Source organism: Heteronotia binoei, chromosome 10 (assembly GCF_032191835.1).
Source record: "Heteronotia binoei isolate CCM8104 ecotype False Entrance Well chromosome 10, APGP_CSIRO_Hbin_v1, whole genome shotgun sequence".
In the NCBI taxonomy this organism is placed as follows: Eukaryota; Metazoa; Chordata; class Lepidosauria; order Squamata; family Gekkonidae; genus Heteronotia; species Heteronotia binoei.
Genome location: NC_083232.1, coordinates 17,802,118 through 17,827,442, shown reverse-complemented (window position 1 = coordinate 17,827,442; position 25,325 = coordinate 17,802,118). Strand labels below are relative to the sequence as shown.

Here is a 25,325-nt window from a genome sequence, read left to right as displayed (position 1 = left end):
TGGATTGGTACAAACCAGAGCTCATCTCAGATTCCAATATCCCTGGTTCTTTGCTACTGCAATCTGTTAATATATATATTATTATATATGCTGCATGTTGCTTCTTATCACTTCTCTTCATGTCCTTAGCTCAGAAAGCTGCAAATTGTGCAGTTTTCCCCCTACATTTTACCTGCTGCATTTGTTCAATTATTTTTTAAAACGGATTTTGTTCACCTCTACAGAATTTTCTTCAGCTGTTAAAAAGTATATATATTTTTTCACTTAACGCATACAACTTGTAAAAGTGCCTACTTTTCTGAGCTAGGTAAATATGAATAACGCTATTATGAAACTGACATACTCGCAGGATGATAAGAGACACATTAAACTGTTTTTGCAAGCAGGGGCTGTCCCAGTTGTAAATTAACTCCAGATTAACCATGTACAATACAGCAGATCATGTTTGTTGCTGCTAACCAGGGGTGGAATTCTAGCAGGAGCATATTAGGCCTCACAACCCTGATGTAGCCAATCCTCCAAGAGCTTACAAGGTTCTTTTTCGTAAGCTCTTGGAGGACTGGCTACATCAGGGGTATGTGGCCTAATATGCAAAGGAGCTCCTGCTAGAATTCAACCCCCTGCTGCTAACCTATCTGCTTCCCTTCCTCTTCCTAAAACAGACACCTTGTGAGGTAGGTGGCGCTGAGAACTGCTCTTGAGAGAACAGCTCTGAGGAAACTGCAACTGACCCAAGATCAGTCAGCAGCTGCATGGGAATGAAACCCAGTTCTCCCAGAGTAGAGTCCATGCTCCTAACCCCTGCACCAATCTGGCAACCTCCACATTCAGAGGCACTAAATTGCTGAATTTATTTCGTTTATGTATTTATTTATTTATTTTAGGTCATTTATAGTCCACCCTATCCCAAAGAGGGCTTAGGAACCCCAGAGCCAGGAGGCAACATCAAGAGAAGGGGGGCTCAGTCTTTATGTCCTGTTGTTGCCCATCCAGAGGAAATGGTTGGCCACTATGTGAGACAGGATGCTGGACTAGATGGACTATTGGTCTGATCCAGCAGGGCTCTTATATTCTTGAACCTGTTTGAGGTTATTTAGTGGTAACCAAAAGGGACTGCCATGCTGGAAAAGCTCTTTCATTTGTCACTTTGGCATTTCGGATAACATCAAGGAGTTAACCGAAAAGGAAGAAACTTTTAACGGTTGCCAGGGAATGATGTCCCAAGAGCAGCAGCATGAATCAAGCCAATGGCAGTCTGTTCTGATGGTTCATTGCTCTTCTTGAGTCATTGGAGGACACTGCTGTCACTCCGCTTTACTACACGGGCTCACTGACTGATGGTACCCTCTGAAAGCTCACTCAAGCTCTCCAGTCTGTTGCTGCAGCAAAGTTAATCTGATGGCATAAACAACATATTTTATTTCATTTTCTCATATATGTATTTTTGCCATTCTGGTCATAAGGAGGAATTACACTACTCGGCTTTCGTTTTGTGAGCCTCATGCAAATGGTTTGTACAGAAAACCTGTTATCCCAGTTGACAAAATTCATGCATGGCCCTACAGCCTGTAGCTTCTCCATTTGTTTGGTACAAGATGGGCCTTTGATACAGCTGTGACTTGCATTTTCTCTATAGTCTCACTGCCTTGTTGGTCATGTAGTCTTAAAGCTGCGTATCAAGTCACTTTTGTGCATACTATTTTGCAGGGCTTTTTTGTAGAAAGAGCCCAGCAGGAACTCATTTGCATATTAGGCTACATCCCTGATGCCAAGCCAGCTGATAGATAGATAGATAGATAGATAGATAGATAGATAGATAGATAGATAGATAGATAGATGATAGATAGATAATTTTATTTGTATCCCGCCCTCCCCGCCGGAGCAGGCTCAGGGCGGCTAACAGCATTATATAAAAACAAAGTTACATCTAACATTTAAAAATTCTAATGAGTTTAAAATTAATCAATTAATTAAATTAAATTAATAAAAGTGCTCTTGTTATTCGTTCTTTTGTGGTGGCGGTTATCCTTAGCAGCTTCTTTCTTCAGCGAAGGCCAGTCTGAAGAGGAAGGTCTTGCAGGCCCTGCGGAATTGTTCAAGGTCCCGCAGGGCCCGCATTTCCTCTGGGAGTTGGTTCCATAGGCTCGGGGCTACAGAGGAGAAGGCCCGATTGTGGGTGCATTGCAGCTTCACCTCTCTTGGTCCGGGGGTGGTCAACAAGTTTTTTCCAGCTGACCTCAGTGCTCTCTGGGGTTCATATGGGGAGAGACGGTCCCTAAGGTAGACAGGTCCTCGACCATATAGGGCTTTAAAGGTAATGACCAGCACTTTGTAACGAACCCGGTATATAACTGGCAGCCAGTGCAGCTCGCGCAGCCCAGGCTGTAGGTGCTCCCATTTAGGGAGCCCCAGCAACAGTCTGGCCGCTGCGTTCTGCACCAGCTGCAGCTTCCGGGTTCGGTACAGAGGCAGCCCCATGTAGAGGGCATTACAGTAATCCAGCCTCGAGGTGACCGTTGCGTGAAGTACCGTTGCCAGATCTTGGCGCTCTAGGAAGGGAGCCAACTGCCTTGCCCGCCTTAGGTGGAAAAAGGCTGACTTGGCAGTGGCTGCAATCTGAGCCTCCATTGATAATGAAGGCTCCAGTAAAACTCCCAGACTCCTAACCCGGTGCGCCACTTTCAACGGCGCCCCATCAAAGACCGGAAGAGGTATTTCCCCTTCCCAGGCGCCCCGACCCAGGCAAAGGACTTCTGTCTTCGCTGGATTCAATTTCAGCCCGCTCCCCCTCAACCATGTTGCCATATCCTGCAAGGCCAGGTCTAAATTCTCAGGGACGCAGTCAGACCGGCCGTCCATCAGTAAGTAGAGTTGGGTGTCATCTGCACTGGAGCTGTACTCCTGTGAGTTCTTGCTCAAAAAAAGCCCCGCTATTTTGACAGATTCGCACTATGCCTCAAGATTGATTTTTTCCTCTAAAGTTACATAATTGTTAATTTTTAATACATAGGTTTGGCCCTGTGGTGAACAGGAGGTATTGCGGAATTCAGTGATGTTACCAGATGTTGCACAGCAAAAACAAAACAACACAGACAACTACTACAACAACAAATCAAGCAATAGTTAAGCCTGATCTTAAAATGAACAGGAAACAATGTAGTTTTCCTATCATGAAAAACAATTATACCTCTCTGCCCTGTGTACCAAAAATCTGCAGCTGGTTGTGGCTGGATAATAGCAACCTGAAAACTGCAAAGGAAAAGAAAAGTCAAGTTGCCATTTTAAAAGAAACAGCAGGTTTCTAGCCCTCCTGATTGTTGAGGAAAAACCTGACTGGGCAATTTCTGTTGAAGACTTACAAACGAGACTGAGAAACTGTGTGGAATTTCCAGGAGCTGAAAAGGGAATGGAAAGGCAAGGCAGGATTAACCATTATGTTAAGTGTTCTACACAGTAGGGACTAACCCAATGGGGAAGGTCCCGCTGTGCTTTAATTATCTGAACTTATCCCCATGTGGGGAAGGCCCATCTTGCTCCCTGTGTGAGATTTACTCAAATGCCCTACAGGCGTACACAAGTGCTACAAAAAGAAAAAAGAAAGAACAAACCTGTGGCCATATTACCAACTTCAGAAAAACGTAACAATAAGAGCTCACTGACAACAAAGGGAACAAAATGTTTTCTGGACCATAGGGGGAAAAAATTCAACAAGGTGGGGTTCAGACTGGCTGGTAGAAGGGAGAGAGAGCCTATGTTTAAATGTATTTTTGTGGCTCCTTCTGCATTTTCACTGTTTTGCACATTCACACACACACAAAACGCATGTTTAAAATACTCACCTAAATGTAAAGCGTTAATGTGACCAACACTTGCAAACACTTGCATCATACATTTGTAGAAGAGCCAAGACATGTACATGCAGTGGCAAATCTGGTTTTCTTGCATGTAAGTACACAGCTCACACATAACAGCAAATCATCAATTGTTATTATAAGAACAAGCCCAAGTTCTCATGGTTCCTTCTCTCTTGAACACATGGCTTTCATGGCAAATAACTTTTGCAGCTACATCCAAACTGTAAACTATGGCTTGCTCTCGTCCATTCCAATCAGGATCCCAACCAAGAGACATACATTCAGATATTTAAGGACTTGAAATCTAAACCAACCCCCGCCCCATTCGTCAATATGACAATAAGCCAGGGGTGGCCAATGGTAGCTCTCCAGATGCTTTTTGCCTACAGCTCCCATCAGCCCCAGCCAGCATGGCCAATGGCTAGGGCTGATGGGAATTGTAGGCAAAAAACATCTGGAGAGCTACCCTGCAATAAGCAATCTGAATCATAACAAGAGTGGGTAATCTTCAGAAATTTTTAGATCTGGTTGAAACTCTGATGCCTGCTTGGAGTTCAAGAAGGGAAGATGAATGGCAGAAAGTGACTAATATGTAACTGATTGCGATATTTACCAATCAGCAGAGTTACACACAGGTCCTGCCACTGGAGAGGATGGTGTTGATAGCGCTGTCTTTTGAAAGTATAGTTTAGGCTTATCCCATTGCTGGCTGACTGTTTCAGGGAGAGGTTTGATTTGGATTCTGTGTAGGCTGCGGCTGCTGTTTGCTACACTGTTCTCTCTGATGCTGTTATCTGCTAAGCACAGAGGCAAATATTTGCTTGCACCCACTGGAAAACAAACAGGCAGCACTGTAGGCTGAAGGAACATGGAAACTGCTACTCTTGCTTCCCAGATGCTAGATTGCATCTGTCATGTGTGCAGCCTGCAGTCAGTAACATACGACAGAAAGAGACAGATTCAAGGTCAGATCAGAAGAGTCACAAGAAATCTGAGTTCTTTCAGCATCTTCAATATTCTTTTGAAGCAATCATAGCCAAACTGGTAAAGTAACTGGGAAAAGTAACTTTTTCCCTACTGCCATTAACATGAAAAATTATGCCGTTGCTATTAGCTCTGATAGTAAAAAAAGACAGATGTATGCTGAACACATAAAGCATCTTATAGGGTTGCCAACCTCCAGGTTGGGGGTGGGAGTGAGCAGTGAAGTGGCCAAGTTTGCAGATGACACTAAATTGTTCAGAGTGGTGAGAACCAGAGAGGATTGTGAGGCACTCCAAAGGGATCTGTTGAGGCTAGGTGAGTGGGCGTCAACGTGGCAGATGAGGTTCAGTGTGGCCAAGTGCAAAGTAATGCACATTGGGGCCAAGAATCCCAGCTACAAATACAAGTTGATGGGGTGTGAACTGGCAGAGACTGACCAAGAGAGAGATCTTGGGGTCGTGGTAGATAACTCACTGAAAATGTCAAGACAGTGTGCGTTTGCAATAAAAAAGGCCAACGTCATGCTGGGAATTATTAGGAAGGGAACTGAAAACAAATCAGCCAGTATCATAATGCCCGTGTATAAATCGATGGTGTGGTCTCATTTGGAATACTGTGTACAATTCTGGTCACCGCGCCTTAAAAAGGATATTATAGCATTGGAAAAAGTGCAGAAAAGGGCAACTAGAATAATTAAAGGGTTGGAATACTTCCCATATGAAGAAAGGTTGAAACGCTTGGGGCTTTTTAGCTTGGAGAAACATCGACTGCGGGGTGACATGATAGAGGTTTACAAGATTATGCATGGGATGGAAAAAGCAGAGAAAGAAGTACTTTTCTCCCTTTCTCACAGTACAAGAACTCGTGGGCATTCAATGAAATTGCTCAGTAGTTGGGTTAAAACAGATAAAAGGAAGTACTTCTTTACCCAAAGGGTGATTAACATGTGGAATTCACTGCCACAGGAGGTGGTGGCGGCTACAAGCATATCCAGCTTCAAGAGGGGGTTAGATAAAATATGGAGCAGAGGTCCATCAGTGGCTATTAGCCACAGTGTCTATATATCTGCGTGTGTGTATTGTTGGACTGGATGGGCCATTGGCCTGATCCAACGTGGCTTCTCTTATGTTCTTATGTTCAGGTGATAGAGCAAAAAGTGAGAAATACAGAAAGTATAAAAACAAATATGCACAAACCTCCATGTACACAAGGTCTAAACAGCAAGTCAACACTGGTATATCAAAAAGACTCAAAATCAGATATCTTTCTGAAATACACAGAACAAATCCAGCTTGGAGCAGATAATCCGAACATGCAAAATCCAACAGGTAATTAAATAGCTAAATTCTGTATTTTATTAATAGTTATATTTGATCAAATACTAGTGAAAGCCTGTAATTGGTTGATTAATAGGACTTATTCTGTTGATGATCCATTTGTGGTGGTTGCTGTTGTTTGGAAAATTTCATGTTTACTTTTTCTTTTGTCCCCCCCCCCCCTTTTCTTTTTCCTTAAAAATTAATAAAAATTGAATTATCAAAATCCAACAAGTAAATCTTTCACAATGTGAACAAATCACTTTTATACTTCTGTAAGGAGGCTACCTTCAGTTCCAGTGCAGAAATATAACCAAGTCTTATGTTTCCATCTTGGTACCAGATAGCAGCTAATGAGCAATCCCAGAATACTGTGGGCTAGTTTCAATGCATGCTTTATCTAAGGTTAACATTCCTCATGGAAAAATCTCAGCTCTGTTCTTTTCCCAATGATTCAGTACCATCCAGTATCACTTGGAAGAGAAAGAGCTAAATGGAGGATGATTCTTACAACAGAACAGAGAATGTCCACAAGTCAAAGAATGCTTACAGCAGACTTCATGGTTTAATAAAATTACGGGAGTATGGAAAATGTGTACTTTACACACAACTAATTCAAAAGCCTACATTACAAAAGTTTATAGCAAAAACCAGATAATGAAGTTTGAGTCCAATTTAATTTGTTTGGTCTTAAAGGTGCCACTGGACTCAAACTTTGTTGTACTGCTTCAGACCAACACAGGTACCCACCTTAGCCTAGCAAAAGTCAGACACTGAAGCCAGAGTGGTTTGCAGAATTCATGTTAAGCACATTTTGAGAACTTTATCAAAAAGCCGACACTGTCACTATTCTAACAGACAAGAGAGACCTTGAATCTTCGTCTGCTACCTCAGAACTGAAGGATGCCTGTCCAACAGAAAGAAGTTGCAAACAGAAAGGAGGTCTCTGCCCTGCAACAAAAAGATGCAGTCAGCAAAGGAAAAAAAGCGATTGAATGGAAATCTGATGCCTGGCATATTTGCAATTTACCATTATCTTAGGGGAAAACTGTTAAACTCTTGAACTAATATGAAAATGCCATTCTATACATTAAAAAGTTTCCATCTCCAAGCTTGAATGAGGAACATATAACTTGTGAGTATATATTTTATCATGCAAAGTAATGTTTAAAATATTGGCTTTCTGACTACAAAGCTCTATCAAGGAAGGAAGGAAGGAAGGAAGGAAGGAAGGGAGGGAGGGAGGGAGGGAGGGAGGGAGGAAGGAAGGAAGGAAGGAAGGAAGGAAGGAAGGAAGGAAGGAAGGAAGGAAGGAAGGAAGGAAGGAAGGAAGGAAGGAAGGAAGGAAGGAAGGAAGGAAGGAAGGAAGGAAGGAAGGAAGGAAATCTTTCCTATCCAAACTGCTCATATCCAGGACCTGCTGTTTTCTAAGTCACATCACAGACCATTTTAACCAATATTTATTTATTTATTTTATTTATTTATATTAAGATTTATACCCCGCCCTTCTCACCTAGGTGTCTCAGGGCGGCTTACAACACAATAATTAAAACAATTTCAGTTTAAACAATTAAAATACCATTAAACCATAATTTAGTAAAAACAAGATAGAATAAAATACACTGAATAGAAGCTGTCAAGCACAGATCTTAGATCTGCTACTCAAGACTCTTTAACAAGTTATCCTACATGGGGGTCCCCAATGTGTTGCCTGTGGGTATAAGCTTTCATATGCAAGAAGTATGCATGCACATGAATACTTCTGCCCAGAATAAAATTTAGTTGGTTCTAAAGTGGTCACTGGATCCAAACTTTGATTCATTACCATAATTTTAAAAACCCTGAGAGAAGCAAGGGAAACACAATTAGAGTTGGTAATAGAGACTGCCTAATAAAATTTTAAAACCAGCAGTCCTAAACAGGGCAGAGGAGGAAGAGGATGAGTTGATTTTATACCCCACCTTCACTGTCTAGAGGAGTCTCAGAGTGGCTTACAATCATCTTCCCTTCCTCTCCTCCCCACCACAGACATCCTATGAAGTGGATGGGGCTGAGAGAGTTCTGAGAGAACTGTAACTGACCCTAGGTTACCTAGCTGCCTTCATGTGGTGGACTGGGGAATCAAACCCGGTTCTTCAGATTACAATCCACTGTTCTGAACCACTACACCAAGCTGGGTCTGTACTAAAAACTCATACCATACAGGGGCAAAAGAACACACACACAACACACAACCAGACTTAAAGAGTTTTCTTCCTCTCTGTAGTTGCGTTGAAATGGACATTAAAAATTCTCTGGCCTAAGTCTGGATCTCTTTTACTTAAGTCTTCAGGCACAGCCAGTGCAGCTTTCCCTCAAATTACTCAAAAGACGAGCTGAGCTGGTAAGATACAATTGCAGCATGAGCATGTATGTGAATTTCAGGTAGGCAAGGTGAAAAATAAACAACATCCAATCTCAGTGCAGACCCCCAGAATTCCACGAGATCACATTCTCTTGCTCCAAATGAATTTTGAGTAGTCCAAAGTCTTCCTGCTAAGTGCTGCAGTGCATCCATGCAAATCAGCTTTCTCAACTACTGACAGAGCTGTGTGAGTTGGCTCATAAAATCTGGATGTTCCACTGAGAATTTCATTTTCATTTAGTTGCTTTTTTTGTAACACTGAAATGATCAGTAATGGCCATCCTGCACTGTCACACCTAGTTAAACTGCACCAACCTTGGTGTGAGATGCTAACATTTTTTTTTTTTTTGCAATATGAATGTGTATGTGTGGATTTGTAAATAAAAAGGAATGCAGGAAGCAAAAAAAAAAAAGAAAGAAAGATGACTATCATCCTCTCTCTGAATGTAGAGCTCCAGAATGTATAATTTAGCATTTATATTACTGTTGGCACCACCTATATAATGCCTTAGAGCACAAAACATGCTATCAAGTGCATTAGCAAACAAATCTATATAAAGAACTTCTGAAAAACCAAAAGACTACTTATGAATAATTCAGAATCCCATGCATTAAGAACCGTCTCACTAAAAACGCATAAAGTGCACTTAACTTGCCCCAGAGAAAAACTGATAAATTACCAGAATAATTGTATATAATATCAACATAACATTTCAGTTACGCGGAAGGATAAAAGTTGCCTTTTCCTGGATGACTTTGAAGGCAATTTTGCAAGCTTGCTCAATTTATGCTGACAGTAATTGGTGTACAGTTATTTCAATCAGATCAGCGGGAGGAGACAGAAGAAGGGAAAGTCAAGCAGAATGCACTCTTCCAAATCAGAATAGAGAAAGAAGACAGTGCCTATCCCTTTGTGCCTTTTCTTTTGCATTCTGATTCAATACATGACTAATTTCTCCCATTGCCAGCCTTATGCAAATCAATGTGAGCTGTTCCATTTCATCTAATTGTCTAAGAAGCATTCCAGGTGCTTTTAATTGTGGCTGGCTACTTCTGGCTTAGAAACCTAATCAAAACATCACTGTTCAATAGACGCATGGCACAATTCTAGAAGCACCTATTCTGTGGGCTCTGGGCTACTGCCAAGAAACTGTCAAAGACCAAGGAAAAGGTCAGTGAATAATTCAGGGAACAATCAAATGATTAGAATGGATCCCAGAGTTCCTTGGTTGAAAGAGATCTCTCACTGTCGGGGGTCATTTTGTAGAAAAAGAGGTGCGGGAGCTCATTAGCATAAATTTGCATAACTCATTTGCATATGCTATACACCTCTGACATCGCTGGAAGTTGTCAATTATATCAGTTCAGCGTCTACCTTAAAATGCTTCTTGAATTATAATTGTCAGAATCAAACCTTACCCCCATCATACTTTTAAAATTAATTTCTTCGATGTGGCCACAGTGGCATGATGAAGTTTTCCATCTGCCTGCTGTATATGTTTTGGTCATTCCCCCCCCTTTTTTGTGGGGGAAAATATTAGTTTGTCAGATCTTAGAGTTCAGCAAAATTCTCACATGGGGCTTGAACAATGGAGCCCAGAAGCTCCATATATATATATATTTGGGGTGGGGGTGGGAGAAGTAAGAAAGAAAGAGCACAATAAAGTTTAGACGTTCCAGAGCTCTGCTCCGGTGAGCTCCTGCCCAAAATGAGGCCTGCTCGCTGTAACAAACTATGCTTAGCTCCAGAACATTCTGGATGCAGAGAGAAACACTAACCATCATGATAAGGACAGAGAGGGAGTGGTTGTATTGTGTAGAGAGGGAGGGGTTGTATTGTGCAAGAAATTCTGAAGGTGCAATGCATCTCTTTGTCACTCCCCCCTCCCCCCAACTCCTAATAGTGTTAACTCACTGCCAGGGGATGAGAGGTAAATTATTCTTCCAACACAAGTGCTCTACAACATGTTAAATTTTCCACAAGACTAAACAGCAATCAATCCTATTTGGAAGAAAGGATCAATTTGTCACATACAGCTCAGTGGGCACTCACTAAGAAATAAGCACCCCTATTTGGATAGCCACACCCCTTCACCTTCACATCTCTGTCCTCAGCTTCATTTTGGAGATATACTGGACTGTGGGTAGAACCTAGGAACTGCGTTTTATACATTAAAAATAGTAAACATGCAAGCACCAGTTGTTTCCGACTCTGGGGTGATGTCACATCACAATGTTTTTATGGCAAGACTTTTTTATGGGGTGGCTTGCCATTGCCTTCCCCAGCAAGCTGGGTACTTATTTTACCAATCTCAGAAGGATGGAAGGCTGAGTCAACCCTTAGCCGGCTACCTGAACCAGCTTTCGCTGGGATCGAACTTACCGGTAGGTCATGAGCAGAGCTTGGTCTGCAGTACTGCATAGCACTGCATGTAATGCTGTCTTTTCAGAACATTTTAAAGCTTTGTCCTGGCTCTGAAATTAATTATGCCTCCCATCAGATAATAAATAAATTATGCCTACCATCAGATGCTAATACCTGAGGACAGGGCTTGGGCCTTTGAAGCCCAATGGTGAAAGCCTTGCCCAACGAGGAGACCAGAGTGCCAGTAGAAACTTCCCAGCATTCACAGTTCTGAGCTTCTGACTGGCAGGGAACTAGGGTTGCCAGGTATCCCCTGGCCACTGGCAGAGGATGGGAGCAGGTAGGGTTTCTGGATGCAGGTTGGGGGATACCTGGAAGTTTTGGCGTGGAGCCTGAGGAGGACAGAGCCCTCAGTAGGGTGCAATGCTATAGAGTCCACCCTCCAAAGCCTCCGGCATTTCCAGGGGAACTGATCTCTGTAGCCTGGAAATGAGCTGCAATTCCAGGGAATCCTCAGGTCTCACCTAGAGGCTGGCATTCCTACTGGGAACCCATGCAATTCTTCTCTCTGTGTTAAGAACCAGCCCAGGAGCTTCTTCTGTCAGAGTACCTGTTAAAATGGCTCAAGCAAGTAAGTCAAACAGCCAGGCCTCAGATTCAGCAGGAGCTCACAGAAACGCAGCTCCTGAGCCTTTCTGAGGGTTCCCTCTCTTCTTCCCCACCTACCTTGTCCATTGAATAGTAGGTGCAGCTGCATAATAATCCCTGGATTAGGAGAGCGGGCAGCCAGCCAGCCACCAGGCGCTTTGCCACACACCCAGCCATCCTCATTAACCCCTGGAGAAGCTTGCACCACCCTTTCTCCACTTCCTATGTGATTTGGGGTGGCAGGTGTCTTGCTGGCCTTTTGACTGGGGGGCGGGCAGCCACTAAGGAGAGTCCCAGGTGAGCGAGGCCTGCTTGGGCTGGCTGGATCTCTAGGCAGCCCAAGCAGCCTCTCTTGCCCGGGGCTCTCCTTTCTTGCATCAGGTTGCTTTTGGTGGGGGGAGGGCATATGCTAATGAGATGCTAATGAGCTCTGCCACCTATTTTTCTACAAAATGACCCCTGCAAATAGCTGTAGGATCACTGAGTTATGAAGCTGTTTAGCCCAGAGGATCCTTCTCACATCTGTTTCCCCACCATTAATTGCCACTTGGGAAATCTTATGAAAAACAGCTTTACACACCCTTACAAGGAGTGTGCAAGCTGCACTTTTATCAGTGACACCATGCAAGCAAGTGGTCAAATGGAAAAGCCACACCTGCAACACCATGCTAATCAGTGTTACATCTTTCTAAGTCCACTGAAGTCCATGGGCTTTGAAGGGTTAACTTTTCTTAGGACTGCACTGCAAGCATCCTTTCACTGCCAAGTAATCAACAAGCCTAGGATCCTGCCTGGCATTTGCAGATGGAAGGAACCTCATAAGTTTCCATGACTCCTTCATTAAACCAGAAGAATCTGATTCACAGATCATAACAACATAAGAGAAGCCATGTTGGATCAGGCCAGTAGCCCATCCAGTCCAACACTGTGTCACACAGTGGCCAAAAAAATAGCTACCATCAGGAGGTCCATCAGTGGGGCCAGGACACTAGAAGCAACCCTACTGTTGCCCTCCACCCCCAAGCACCGAGAATACAGAGCATCACTGCCCCAGACAGAGAATTCAAACAACATGCTGTGGCTAATAGCTGCTGGTTTTAAAGGGTCTTTTAAGATTTGTTCTTTTACTACCTAACCATGCTGCATAGAAACGTTTGAGAAGCCAAGTTGGATCAGGCCAATGGCCCATCCAGTACAACACTCGGTCACACAGTGGCCAAAATACCCCCAAGTACCATCAGGAGATCTACCAGTGGGGCCAGGACACTACCCACTGTTGCCCCCCCACCCCGAGCACCAAGAATACAGAGCATCACTGCCCCAGTCAGAGAGTTCCATCTATACTTGTGGCTAATAGCCACTGATGGACCTCTGCTCCAGATGTTTATCCAGTCTCCTCTTGAAGTTTACTATGCTTGTAGCAGCCACCGCCTCAAGTGAATTCCATTTGTTAATCACCCTTTGGGTGAAGAAGTACTCAAGGCTGGCTCTCCCATTAGGCAAACTAGGCGGTTCCCTAGGGCGCCAGAAGGTTGGGGGCGGAAAATTCGGCTCCTCACCCCCTCCCGGTGCCCCAGGCAAGCACCCAGTTTGCTTGCCTCCTCGCCTGCCATTGCTGCCCGCCACCGCCGCCCCTCCCTTCGCCTCCGCGCCTCCCCCCTCCCCACCGCACCTCTTCCTCCCTCCCTTCCCCACGTGTCAATTGCAATGCCAGAACCGACTCTAATGCTACGTTCCGGCAATCTAAAGTCCCCCCCCCTCCTGCCAGCGATGACTCGCTCAGTGGGTAAAACCATTCCGCGGGGCCTTGCTTGCACTCTGTCCAGACTGGCGTCCTGAAAGGGCGGCCTCGCTGTTGCTGACTCCTCTCCCATCCAGGAAGTGGGGAGGAGAAGTCAGTGACAGCGAGGCCGCCCTTTCAGGACACCGGTCCACCAGACAGAGCGCAAGCGAGGCCCTGCGGCACAGTTTTACCTGCCAAGCGAGTCATCGCCGGTGGCGGGGGGACACACAGGTTTAGATTGCCGAAACACACGTTAGAGCCAGTTCCAGCATTGCAATTGACACGTGGGGGAGGGAGGGAGAGTGCATGGCTGGGAGGGAGTGTGGAACCATGAGGGAGAGCTGAGGGGGGCACTTTGGGGGGGGGCACCAGGCAGCAAGTCTCCCTAGGGTGCCCCAGGGTGTTGGGCCAGCCCTGCAAGTACTTCCTTTTATCCGTTCTTCTATCCCGACTGCTCAGCAATTTCATTGAACCTCCACGAGTTCTTGTATTGTTGAGTGTGGTACTGAAGAAGAAGAAGAAGAAGAAGATATTGGATTTATATGCCGCCCTCCACTCCGAAGAGTCTCAGAGCGGCTCACAATCTCCTTTACCTTCCTCCCCCACAACAGACACCCTGTGAGGTGGGTGGGGCTGGAGAGGGCTCTCACAGCAACTGCCCTTTCAAGGACAGAGTCTCAGAACGGCCTACAATCTCCTTTCCCTTCCTCCCCCACAACAGACACCCTGTGAGGTAGATGGAGATATTGGATTTATATCCCGCCCTCCACTCCGAAGAGTCTCAGAGCGGCTCACAATCTCCTTTACCTTCCTCCCCCACAACAGACACCCTGTGAGGTAGATGAAGATATTGGATTTATATCCCGCCCTATACTCTGAAGAGTCTCAGAGCGGCTCACAATCTCCTTTACCTTCCTCCCCAACTACAGACACCCTGTGAGGTGGGTGGGGCTGGAGAGGGCTCTCACAGCAGCTGCCCTTTCAAGGACAATCTCTGCAAGAGCTATGGCTGACCCAAGGCCATGCTAGCAGGTGCAAGTGGAGGAGTGGGGAATCAAACCCGGCTCTCCCAGATAAGAGTCCGCACACTTAACCACTACACCAAACTGGAAAGAGCCATCAAGTCACAGCTGACTTATGGTGACCTCAGAGGGCTTTCAAGGTAAGAGATGCTCACAGGTGGTTTGCCATTACCTGCCTCCACGTCATGACCCTGGTATTGATGCTTTCTGTTACAAGTCAAAAAACCTTCATCCTGCCCTGTCCTTCAGTCATTATTTATTGACCTCTAGTATCCCTCCATCATATCTGTCAGGCAGCTCCAAAAGTGACTCAGATTCCAGAACAGGTACACAACAGCAGCCGACAGTTTTGCTAGACTGGATTGGAACCTTCTTCTCTAAAAAAGGTGAAGGTGTGCAAGCAACAGTCATTTCCAACTCTGGGGTGAGGTTGCATCATGTTTCCGTGGCAGACTTTTTACAGGATAGCTGGTCACACTTTCCCCCCAGCAAGCTGGTACTCATTTTACCGACCTCAGAAGGATGGAAGGCTGAGTCAACCTTGAGCCAGCTATCTGAACCCAGCTTCTGCCAGGATCAAACTCAGGCCACGAGCAGAGCTTGGACTGCAGCTAACCACTCTGCACCACGGGGCTCCTTCTTCTCTACAGTTCCCAAAAACTGATGGGACACTGCATGTATAATGAACAAGCAGAAAGCATTCCATAATTTTAAATTTTCTTCCCCCTCCATGCTTTGGTAATTTTGCAGCCATAGCCTTGTGCTTAACGGAGGCTGCATGCTAGGGTTTCCAGATCTAGATTGGGAAATTCCTGGAGATTTGGGGGTGGAGCCTGGAGAAGACAGGAACTTCAATAGGGTACAATCTTATAAAGCCTCCCTCCAAAATATCAGTTTCCCCCCTGTAGACTCGAGATGAGCTGTAATTCTAGGGGATTCCCAAGTCATACCTGGACACTGGCATCCCCAGGCCTTAGATTCATCAGGAGCTCACAGGAGCACAGCTCCTGAACCTTTCTGAGAGTTCCCTCCTCCTCCCCACTTACCTTGTCCATTGAATAGCAGGTGCAGCTGCATAACAATCCCTGGATTAGGAGAGCGGGCAGCCAGCCAGCCACCAGGGGCTTTGCCACTCCCTCAGCAGTCCGCATTAACTCCTAGAGAAGCCCACCCCACCCTTTCTCCACTTCTTGTATGATTTTGGGTGGTGGGTGGCTTGCTGGCCTTTTGACTGGGGGGGGCAGCTCAGGAGAGCCCCAGGCAAGTGAGGGACCTCTAGCCAGCCCAAGCAGGCCTTGCTCACCCGGGACTCTCCTTTCTTGCACTGGGTTGCTTTTAGCTTGGGGGGGGGGGGGGTCAGCATATGCTAATACATTATGCTAATGAGCTCTGCCACCTATTTTTGTACAAAACAACCCCTGGGCATCCCTATTGTGTATACATGCACAGTTGCAATTTGTGCCATGTTTTGAGGTGTTGTGTGCTAAATGGTATCAGCATCTCTTTAGCAAAGGCTTCCAAATGCTTCATGCTACTCGCTGCAAATTATTCTCCCCTGAACAGGACATATTCTTAATTGAGATATTCCATTTCTTTCATTCAGTCCTGTCTCCTCCACATTATGCACGTTTGCATCATCCATTCCTCCCTCACTCCCATTATTTTCAGACTGACCATCAATAAAATATTTTATGCTGCATGCTATCCTCTAGGCATTTTTTTCTTCCTCTATGTATGTAACCTATCTTAAAGCAGCAGCCCTCAGGACAGGTCCACAATCCTTCAAAGTTTTGTTTTGTTTGTTTGTGCGATTGGAAATAAATGACTACTGTGACAAGGAAGCCTGGAAAAACTGTACATCACTTGTCCAACTCTACAGATTAGAAGGTACTAGGTATCATTCCTATTCCTTACAATGTTGCATCTGTCTTCCAGCATGAAGGTCCCTGGAGATCTAGAGAACAAAAGAATGTCAGAAACGTTTTTAAAAATCTGAAAAGAGTGGTATGCTGTACATATATCCTTGTCTCTTGGCAAATAGCAGAGCCCTAAAGCCCCTGTGTGCCTGGGAGCATGGATGACTTGAAAATTTGGATCAGAACTTCTCCCTGAAGTTTTTGAAAAGCCTTTTATGACCTAGGGCACTCATACTTTATCAAAGTGTGTCTCCTAATATCCATCCATCCACCAGCTGTGCTCTTCAGAGAGTCTTATCCTGATTGTGCTCTCTCTCATGACTGTCTATCTGACAAAGACCAGGTCACAGCCTCTTTTGTGGTAAAACTCTTCCTTTCAAATGGTTTTCCAGAATGGGTGCAGAGGGGGCCTTTTCTGCAGTCCTAACTATTTGTGTAACATCAGTGTCTTTAACACAGAGGCATGCATATCTGGAAACCAAGAACAATTGCTGTCCATCTTATTGTAGTTTAACATAACAGAAATAGTCCTGACTTCTGTGGGAATATTCTGAAACTAATTCTGCCTGCAGTCTGTCCTCCTCCTGTTCTCTTTGGATATCTGTATCATAGCCATGAATATATGTGACTTTTAAGAATGAATGTTTCTTCTCTCTTTACCGACCTGCATCAAAAAGTCTGTTTTCTATTCAGCATTCTATTCTGCTAGATAACCTAAGAAGCAAGCAGCAAGAAAACAAAATCTGAACTAACACTTATGGGCACACACGTATCAGAAGAGGGAGCATGTGGCACCAAGAATAAGCATACTATTATTCTCAATGCCTACATACCGTTATTATTCATAATCCTTTTGCTAGTCCTCCAATATGTGTAGTGGAGTTCACACATCAAACACACCCTCCCACTATGAAACTCTGCTTCAAAGGACTTCACACTCCTCAGAGAGGTTTTGTAGCCCATAGAGAGCTTACGCCTCTTGAGAAGAGTTCTTCCTTCCAAGCCCTTACTTTAAGCACACCTACCTCTTTAAAATACTTATAATATCTATAACCAGGACTTTTTTTGTAGAAAAAAAGACCAGCAGGATCTCATTTGCATATTAGGCCACACCCCTGACATCACCATTGTTTTACACATACTGCATTGTAAAAAGAATAGTGCGAGGGAACAAACCAGTATTAAAGTCACAATATCCATATCTGTTCATCAAAAGTGGTAAATAAGCCAACTTTAAGACATAGTTTCAGATTCACAATTTAGTGGAGCAGTCCATGTTCATACAGTCACCTGGTCCCTAATCCATAGTTAGTTCAATTAAATTAATGCCCCATATGATGTTTCAACCAAGCCATTGAATGACTTCAAATGCATAAGGGAAGAGGAAGAAGACGACGAAGATTATATTGGAATTATAACCTATCTTTGAGTCTCAGAGTGACCTACAATCCCCTTACTTTCCTTCCCCGCAACAGACACCCTGTGAGGTAGGTGGAGCTGAGAGGGCTCTCACAGAAGCTGCCATCAACTAATTCCTTGATTCTGCCCCCCTCCTGTAGAAAAGTTACAAATAGTCTTGGGATTCTCTAGACCAAGGGTGTCGAACTCATTTGTTATGAGGGCTGGATCTCACATAAATGAGACCTTGTCAGGCCAGGCCATGTTGGGCTGGGCCATTTGTGTATCTATTTGAGATTAGACAGCAGAGATATAAACTTTATAAAGGACACAGACAAACACAATTAAAGATTTTTTTAAACTTAAAATATGCTTAAATCAATAGCACTCATTGGTCTTAAAGGTGCTTTCTTTGTATTTCTCCCATGGGATCCAGGGAACTGGGCAAAGGAAGCTCTGCCTCTTTCCTTCCTTCCATCCCCAGGGAACCAGGAGGGGGAGGAGCCTCAGCCAACAGAAGGAAAAGAAGCTTGGCTCAGTAGCTCTGTAATGCGATTGAGAGCACCTGGCAAAAAAACCCTCTTCCTCCCCCACCTTCCTCCCCATGGGAGGAGCCTCAGCCAATGGAGAAAACAGAGGTTTTGCTCTGTAGCTCCTGTGTGATTAAGCAAGCCTTGCAAAGCAAGCTGTTACACAGAAGGAAGCAAGAGAGAGGCACAAGGAGGCAGATGACAGCCAGTTGCTCGGGGGCCTGATAGGAGCCCTCCTGGAGCCTGATTTGGCCCCTGGGCCAGATGTTTGACACCCCTGCTCTAGACTCTATATTTTGTGACTACACCACTTTGCTTTAATTGCCAAGCATATTCCTCGAAGCACTCCCTAGAAGACACTGAAGAACGCCAGGACACATGCCATGATGGAATAAATGCATAACAGTGCCAGTAAAGGTCCATTCCCCTACCAAATCTTCCATCTGCTTCTCTCTAACAGCTTCAGCAACAAGATTCAGGGCAATTAGAAACCAAATCTCAAATCTCTTTCTTGGGCAAAAGCTGTCAGGGAAATAGTACCGGAAGCAATAAAGAATTTATGAGCAACCTGTGAGTTGGACTGAGAAAGAGACAGAGGAAAGCACTTGAAACAAACCTCAGTCCTTAAAACATAATTTAATATATTGTCAAAAATAAGTACATTTGTTCTAAATAATGCATGGCATTAACCTCAATGCTTTTAAGGCAGCACACAATGGTGACAGAATTAACAAGGGTATGGCTGGAGGGGACCGCAGGATACATCGTATGGGTTTCCTTATCATTCAGAAACAGTGTCCCTGTGTAGTGTGGCAGAAATAAAATCTCAGGTCACTGGAGAAACTGTCATTGGCTTATTCTTTTCAAGGGATTGGTTCTGAAGTCTTACTCAGTTGCTCAGTTTTGCAGAACTGAAGCTGAATTCCATTCACAGACTGCAGAAAGCACTGCAACATCCCTAAAACTAGACCTGCCATTATCTGACAGCTGATTCTCGCATGACTTTTGCACACAATTAGGGATGCCATGAATTTTGCCACGGAGTAAAAACTGTGCTTTCTTTCCCTTTGCTTTCCCCTGCTTTGGATCCTTTGTGCCAACAACATGCAGGGTTTCTTTTGTAGAAAAAGCCCAGCAGTAACTCATTTGCATATTAGACCACACCTCCTGACATCACAAGTTTTCACACAGGGCTTTTTTGTAGAAAAAGTCTAGCAGCATTTGCATATTAGGCCACACCCACTGATGCCAAGCCAGACAGAACTGCGTTCCTACTAAAAAAAAAGCACTGACAACAGGCATTTTTCCAGGCCCAATTCACAAACCTATTTATATGGCAAGCAACTTTTAGGGTTGCCAGCCTTCAGGTGGGGCCTGGAGAACTGCTTTTGCAACTGATCTCCAGCTGGCAGAGATCAGCTCTCCTGGAGAAAATGGCTGCTTTGAAGGGTGGGCTCTATGGCATTTGGGGAGGGACGATGGCTCAGTGGTAGAGCATCTGCTTGGGAAGCAGAAGGTCCCAGGTTCAATCCCTGGCATCTCCCAAAAAGGGTCCAGGCAAATAGGTGTGAAAAACCTCAGCTTGAGACCCTGGAGAGCCACTGCCGATCTGAGAAGACAATACTGACTTTGATGGAGCAAGGGTCTGATTCAGTATAAGGCAGCTTTATATGTTCATATGCTGAGGCCCCTCCCCTCACAAACTCCACCCTCTCCCAGATCCATCCTCAAAGTCTCCAAGAAAATTGGGATAGAATTTGGAAATCATTTGAAAATACAACAAATATCACAATAAGTAAGACCCTTACATTTAAATTATCATCCTTCTGGTATTGTACGCCAAAACAGTTATCATTTAGTAATAGAGATCTTTCACCACTATGCTGGAAACAATGTTCACAAGTTGGAACATATACACACTGTTGGTTATGGTGCCCTAAAATATATGCATATTGGTTAAAAGTTCAGGATAAGATAAATATCATCGCTGGTATTAAAATACCTCTATCAGCAGAAACAATTCTGCTAAACTATAGAGATCAGTTAAAACTGACTTCAGTATTGGTGAAAAGAATTGCTTTACTAACATTTGCGGCCAAAATAACCATTGCAGCAAAATGGAAGCACGCATCTGCTCCTAATCTGAATCACTGGCATATGAAACTATGGCAGCTTTATATTATGGATAAACTAACGGATTTGACAAAAACAGACACAGAACTGGAAAACTCTTGACTTCTATACCATCTGGTACCCAATTTTGGACTATCTTATTCTACAAAAGGAAATCCCCGAGATTGTTACATCGCTACAATTACGGTAGTGATATAAATGATAAGAAGTATTAGTAATGTAATGTATGGAAGAATGTATATCTACTAACAGAAGTAAGAAGAAATAAGGAATATTATATAACAGAGTTAAAAGCGTACTTTTAATTGCTTTAATGTTATTTACATCTCCGTATTAACGACCCCTGATTTTACAAAATTGTATATGGAAATACTGATGAACAACATATGAACATATGAAGCTGCGTTATACTGAATCAGACCTTTGGTCCATCAAAGTCAGTATTGTCTTCTCATATTGGCAGAGGCTCTCCAGGGTCTCAAGCTGAGGTTTTTCACACCTATTTGCCTGGATCCTTTTTTGGAGATGCCAGGGATTGAACCTGGGACCTTCTGCTTCCTAAGCAGATGCTCTACCACTGAGCCACTGTCCCTCCCTCTGATGGATTACTCTATGTTTAAGTTTCTGGATTATTTGAAAAAGTTCAATAAAAATTATGTTAAAAAAAAAAAGCCTCCAGGTATTTTCCAACACAGACCTACAACTTATACACTTCAGCTAAGGCAAGAGGCAAAGACTGCCATGCTTAACAGAGGTGGGAGAAAAGAGTCAAGAATGAATGTGGGCAAAAAAGTGAGTAAGTGTCCATAATATATAAATACACAATACATAATTTCACAATTTAGCTGGCATGCTGCTAGTTAGTAAACACAATTGACTGAAAATGTGTGAAAAGGAACCCCGAGCTGTGCACTTGAAATGTTCTGAACTCCTGACCTGCAACTAGGGCCAATGTCAGCATACCTTGAGCTGAAGCAGCATCCGGGCCCAGGGTTTGTGGTGGGCCCACTACAACTGACCTTACTCCTGCACCTCCCCTGCCACTTGTCTGCACCCATGCTCTCAACTGCCTTAAAGAAGGGCATGCGGGTGGTACTCCTGGTAGCAATGGCAGCAGCACACTCAGTACTGGTTAAGTGCGTGGACTCTTATCTGGGAGAACTGGGTTTGAATCCCCACTCCTCCACTTGCAACTGCTGGAATGGGTCAGCCATAGTTCCCCCAGAGTTGTCCTTGAAAAGGCAGCTTCTGGGAGAGCTCTCTCAGCTCCACTTTTATCGTAGTTGCATTGAGAGCATTATATCTTATTGCCTCTGCGTGTGGTTTGGGAGCTGCACGGAAGCAGAGAGAAGGGTGCTCCAAAGAGTGACGAGAAGAGCACAGAAGATTTGTGGATGCTCTCTCCCCTCATTGGTGGATCTGTATAATATGGGATGTAAAAGGAAGATACAAATGATCTTAAAGGACCCTTCACATCCGGGCCACTTGCTATTTGAGATCTTACCATCGGGCAGACGATATAGAGTGTTGAAGGCTAAGACAAATAGATTTAAGGGCAGCTTCTATCCAAGTGCTGTGGTTAGGCTAAATGCAGGGCTATGAATGGTTATTTGTTTTAGATGTATTTAAATGGTTTATGTATATGTTTTTTTTCTTTAGTGTTGATGTGTTGGTAGGTTTGTGGAAGAGCACCTCATTTCGTTGCTCTCATTTTCCTTTTTTGAGAACAATGACAATAAATTTATCTATCTATCTACCTACCTACCTACCTCACAGGGTGTTTGTTGTGGGGGAGGAAGGAAAAGGGGATTGTAAGCTGCTCTGAGACTCTGAAATTCAGAGTGAAGGGTGGGATATAAATCCAATATCATCATCAGTGCTGTCAGAGAAAGGTATGCAGGTGGTGCAGTGAGAGGAACTGCAAGCAGCAGAAGGCTGAACAAGAAGGTGGGAGGTATGCAAAGTTGGGGTGGAAAAGAGGGTATGAGCAGGATGCTGGTGGTGGGCAGATGGGGACCCCCTGGCCAAATGTAACTGAACAATCCATATAAAAAGCCATGCAAAGACTAAAATGCACGGATCTCAAAAGAAAGCAATAAACAACCCAGATGCATGCTGCTGTTATAATAATTCAATCAATGTTGTTCTAAAGGTTTTTGCTTGGGGAAGTAAGAGTAGGAAATTGATTTAGAGCTTATGCTTTCTTATTTTCATTAAATTCAATCTCACATTCGCTAATGAGCAAATTATAAATCCAAGACAATACGAGTTTCAGATGTTAAAGTTGTCAGTTCCTTTTGGTTAGATGCTGAAGAGCAGATCTTTTCTCCCCTCTTTTCCTAAATCCAGATCCATTGTTTCATTTCAAAGTAAATTGCAAGAGCTTTTCTTGTACAGCACACACATTCCTTTTGAAAAATCGTCACCGCAGGCAAGAACAGCCAATTATATACATATGTACGATAAGCCATTATGTTCTATTGAGTAAAATAATCCATTAAAAACAGTACTTAAATACCTCTCTTTTATGATTGACCACAACAGGCACTTGACTACATAATGCACAAGTGTACATTAAACATTTCCTAAACAAAAGCTTATGTGGAAGGACCACCAGAGTACATAATAGTCATTATATTCTTTCAGAACAAGTGCTGCACGCTTTCATGATAGTCCTTTTCACTGCCAGTACTACTTAATAGAACACATTATTATCAACAACAAAAATCACTGCACTCCGTTTGTGTCCAGAGCACTGCAGATTTATTGACCAGCTGACCTATATGCATAACAAACAGAAATGAAGGATGCTCAGTATAGCTTTCCACCCCCCCTTCAAAGTTGAGATTATTATAACTTCTTGACAACGTTTTAATAAAAGCGGGCTGCAAAAGCTACATTCTAATCCTGCTGTGTTTGCACGAGGAGGATGTATGGCCGACTACAGCAAGCTAGGAGAAGTACTACTTATCGGCTCTCCTGCATGAATAGAAGCAGGGGTTTTTTTGTAGCAGGAACTCCTTTGCATATTAGGCCACACACCCCTGATGTAGTCAATCCTCCAAGAGCTTACAGGGCTCTTAGTACAGGAGGATTGGCTACATCAGAGGGGTGTGGCCTAGTAGACAAAGAAGTTCTTGTGACAAAAAAAAGCCCTGAATAGAAGAATAATGACTGTGCGCTGTCAAGTCTTAACCCCAGAACCATGGGGTTTTCAAGGCAAGAGGAGAACAGGAGGTGGCTTGCTATTACCTTTCTGTGCATAGCAACACCAGTTTTCCTTGGTGGTCTCCCATCCAAGTATTAACCACGACTTCTAACACAATCAAGCTATTCAAGCTACTAATATGGAACTACAAAACTCTGGGACTTTGAGTTCACTCTATGAACATATGAAGCTGCCTTATACTGAAGTCCATCAAAGTCAGTATCCATCAAAGTCCATCAAAGTCAGTATCGTCTACTCAGATGATACTGGGTCCATCAAAGTCAGTATCATCTACTCAGACTGGCAGTGGCTCTCCAGGATCTCAAGCTGAGGTTTTTCACGCCTATTTGCCTGGACCCTTTTTAGTTGGAGATGCTAGGGATTGAACCTGGGTCCTTCTGCTTACCAAGCAGATGCTCTACCACTGAGCCACCGTCCCTCACCGTCCCAACTCTAACTCATTGTTAGACAAAGTGTAGTTACAACCCAACCCTCATGGGGTTCATCTTCCATGGAACTGCCTAACTAGAACGGATTTCAACTAATTTCTCAACTAGTTTCATTCAGAGCCAAAGTAAACATAATTTCAGTTGCCATGTTTCTTTACGTGCATCTGTATCATGCATATCTCCAGTGAGACTGTGGGTGTGAGCTGGAAAGGGGACAAAAAACATTTCAAGTGTGGGCAAAAAGGAGGTAGGGTGTGGAAAGGCTCAGTTTGCCATCACTAGAGATACGTATCTGACAGATGCAGGGGATAATGAATGTGTGCCACATTTGGTTCTCTACCCACTGTTCTGGGATGGTCAATTTTTAGCATTTGGTGAAGCTCGGATGGCTGGGGGCAGAGGAGATAGTCGGTCATGGAGGCTTTCAAAGGAAGCTGAAACTGAGGAACAAGTGGTTGTTCCTGTGGTTGTGGGATCCAGCCAAACACAAGAAATTTTAAAAATGAGGAATCTTAGTAGGTCATAGAGGAAGGGCTATGCTAAAAGGGAAGTGGAGTCTAATGGTTTTTCCTATAGATACCAGTTTCCACATGGGACCCAGAGATCCCCTGGAATTACAGCCAATCTCCAAACTATGGAGATTGGTTCCCCTGGAGAAAATGGATGCTTTGGTGGGTGGACTCTATGATACTGTACCCCACTGAGGTCACTGTCCTCTCCTGGCTCCACCGCCAAAACTCCAGGAGTTTCCCAACCTGGATCTGGCAATCTTAGCCCCCTGTCTTCCACTGGTGACTGATGGGAGCTGACAACCCTATTTCCTAGTGACCCAGATTAAACAGAAAGTCCCCACCAGCCCTTTCCCCTCTGGAATGCATGGGAATTAAAGATCTGTGTCTACAGTGTGAATAAGGATGTTCTAGATCCTAAAATGTCTTTGCAAAGTTGCAGTCTGGTTAGGACACTGTTTTTTATTTCTACATACACACGTCCTTCCACTGGCTTTCCCTGATCTCATGCTCCTCTAGTTGCAAGCTTCATCCTGAATGAGACCAATTTCCTACTAGGCTTGCTCTGGCGTCAGAGCTCTCTGCCCCCCTCCCCCAACACTTCTGGTTTCTTTGCAAACTGGTTGCTGCTTGCTGCAGGAAAGAGGCAGGGCAAGTCGCAGCCCCAGGGCAGCTTGTGTGAAATTGGACAGAAGTGTCAGGAAGGGGAGGAAAGACTTCCAATGCTGGAACAAGCCTAGTGGAGAATCAGTCTGAGTCAAAGGGGCTACAAAAGACAAGAAAAAGAAGCAAGAACTATTCAAACC

At 44.1% G+C, this 25,325-nt stretch overlaps 1 protein-coding gene and 1 non-coding gene across 2 annotated transcripts in view; both read right to left on the bottom strand.

Moving 5' to 3' along the window:
• Positions 1-25,325, bottom strand: part of DPP6 (dipeptidyl peptidase like 6) — a 697,605-nt gene that overhangs the window by 563,002 nt on the left and 109,278 nt on the right. The gene's annotated exons all lie outside the window — the stretch shown is intronic.
• TRNAP-AGG (transfer RNA proline (anticodon AGG)) lies at positions 20,874-20,944 on the bottom strand. Its single transcript has one exon. It is a non-coding gene; the product is annotated as a tRNA-Pro (tRNA).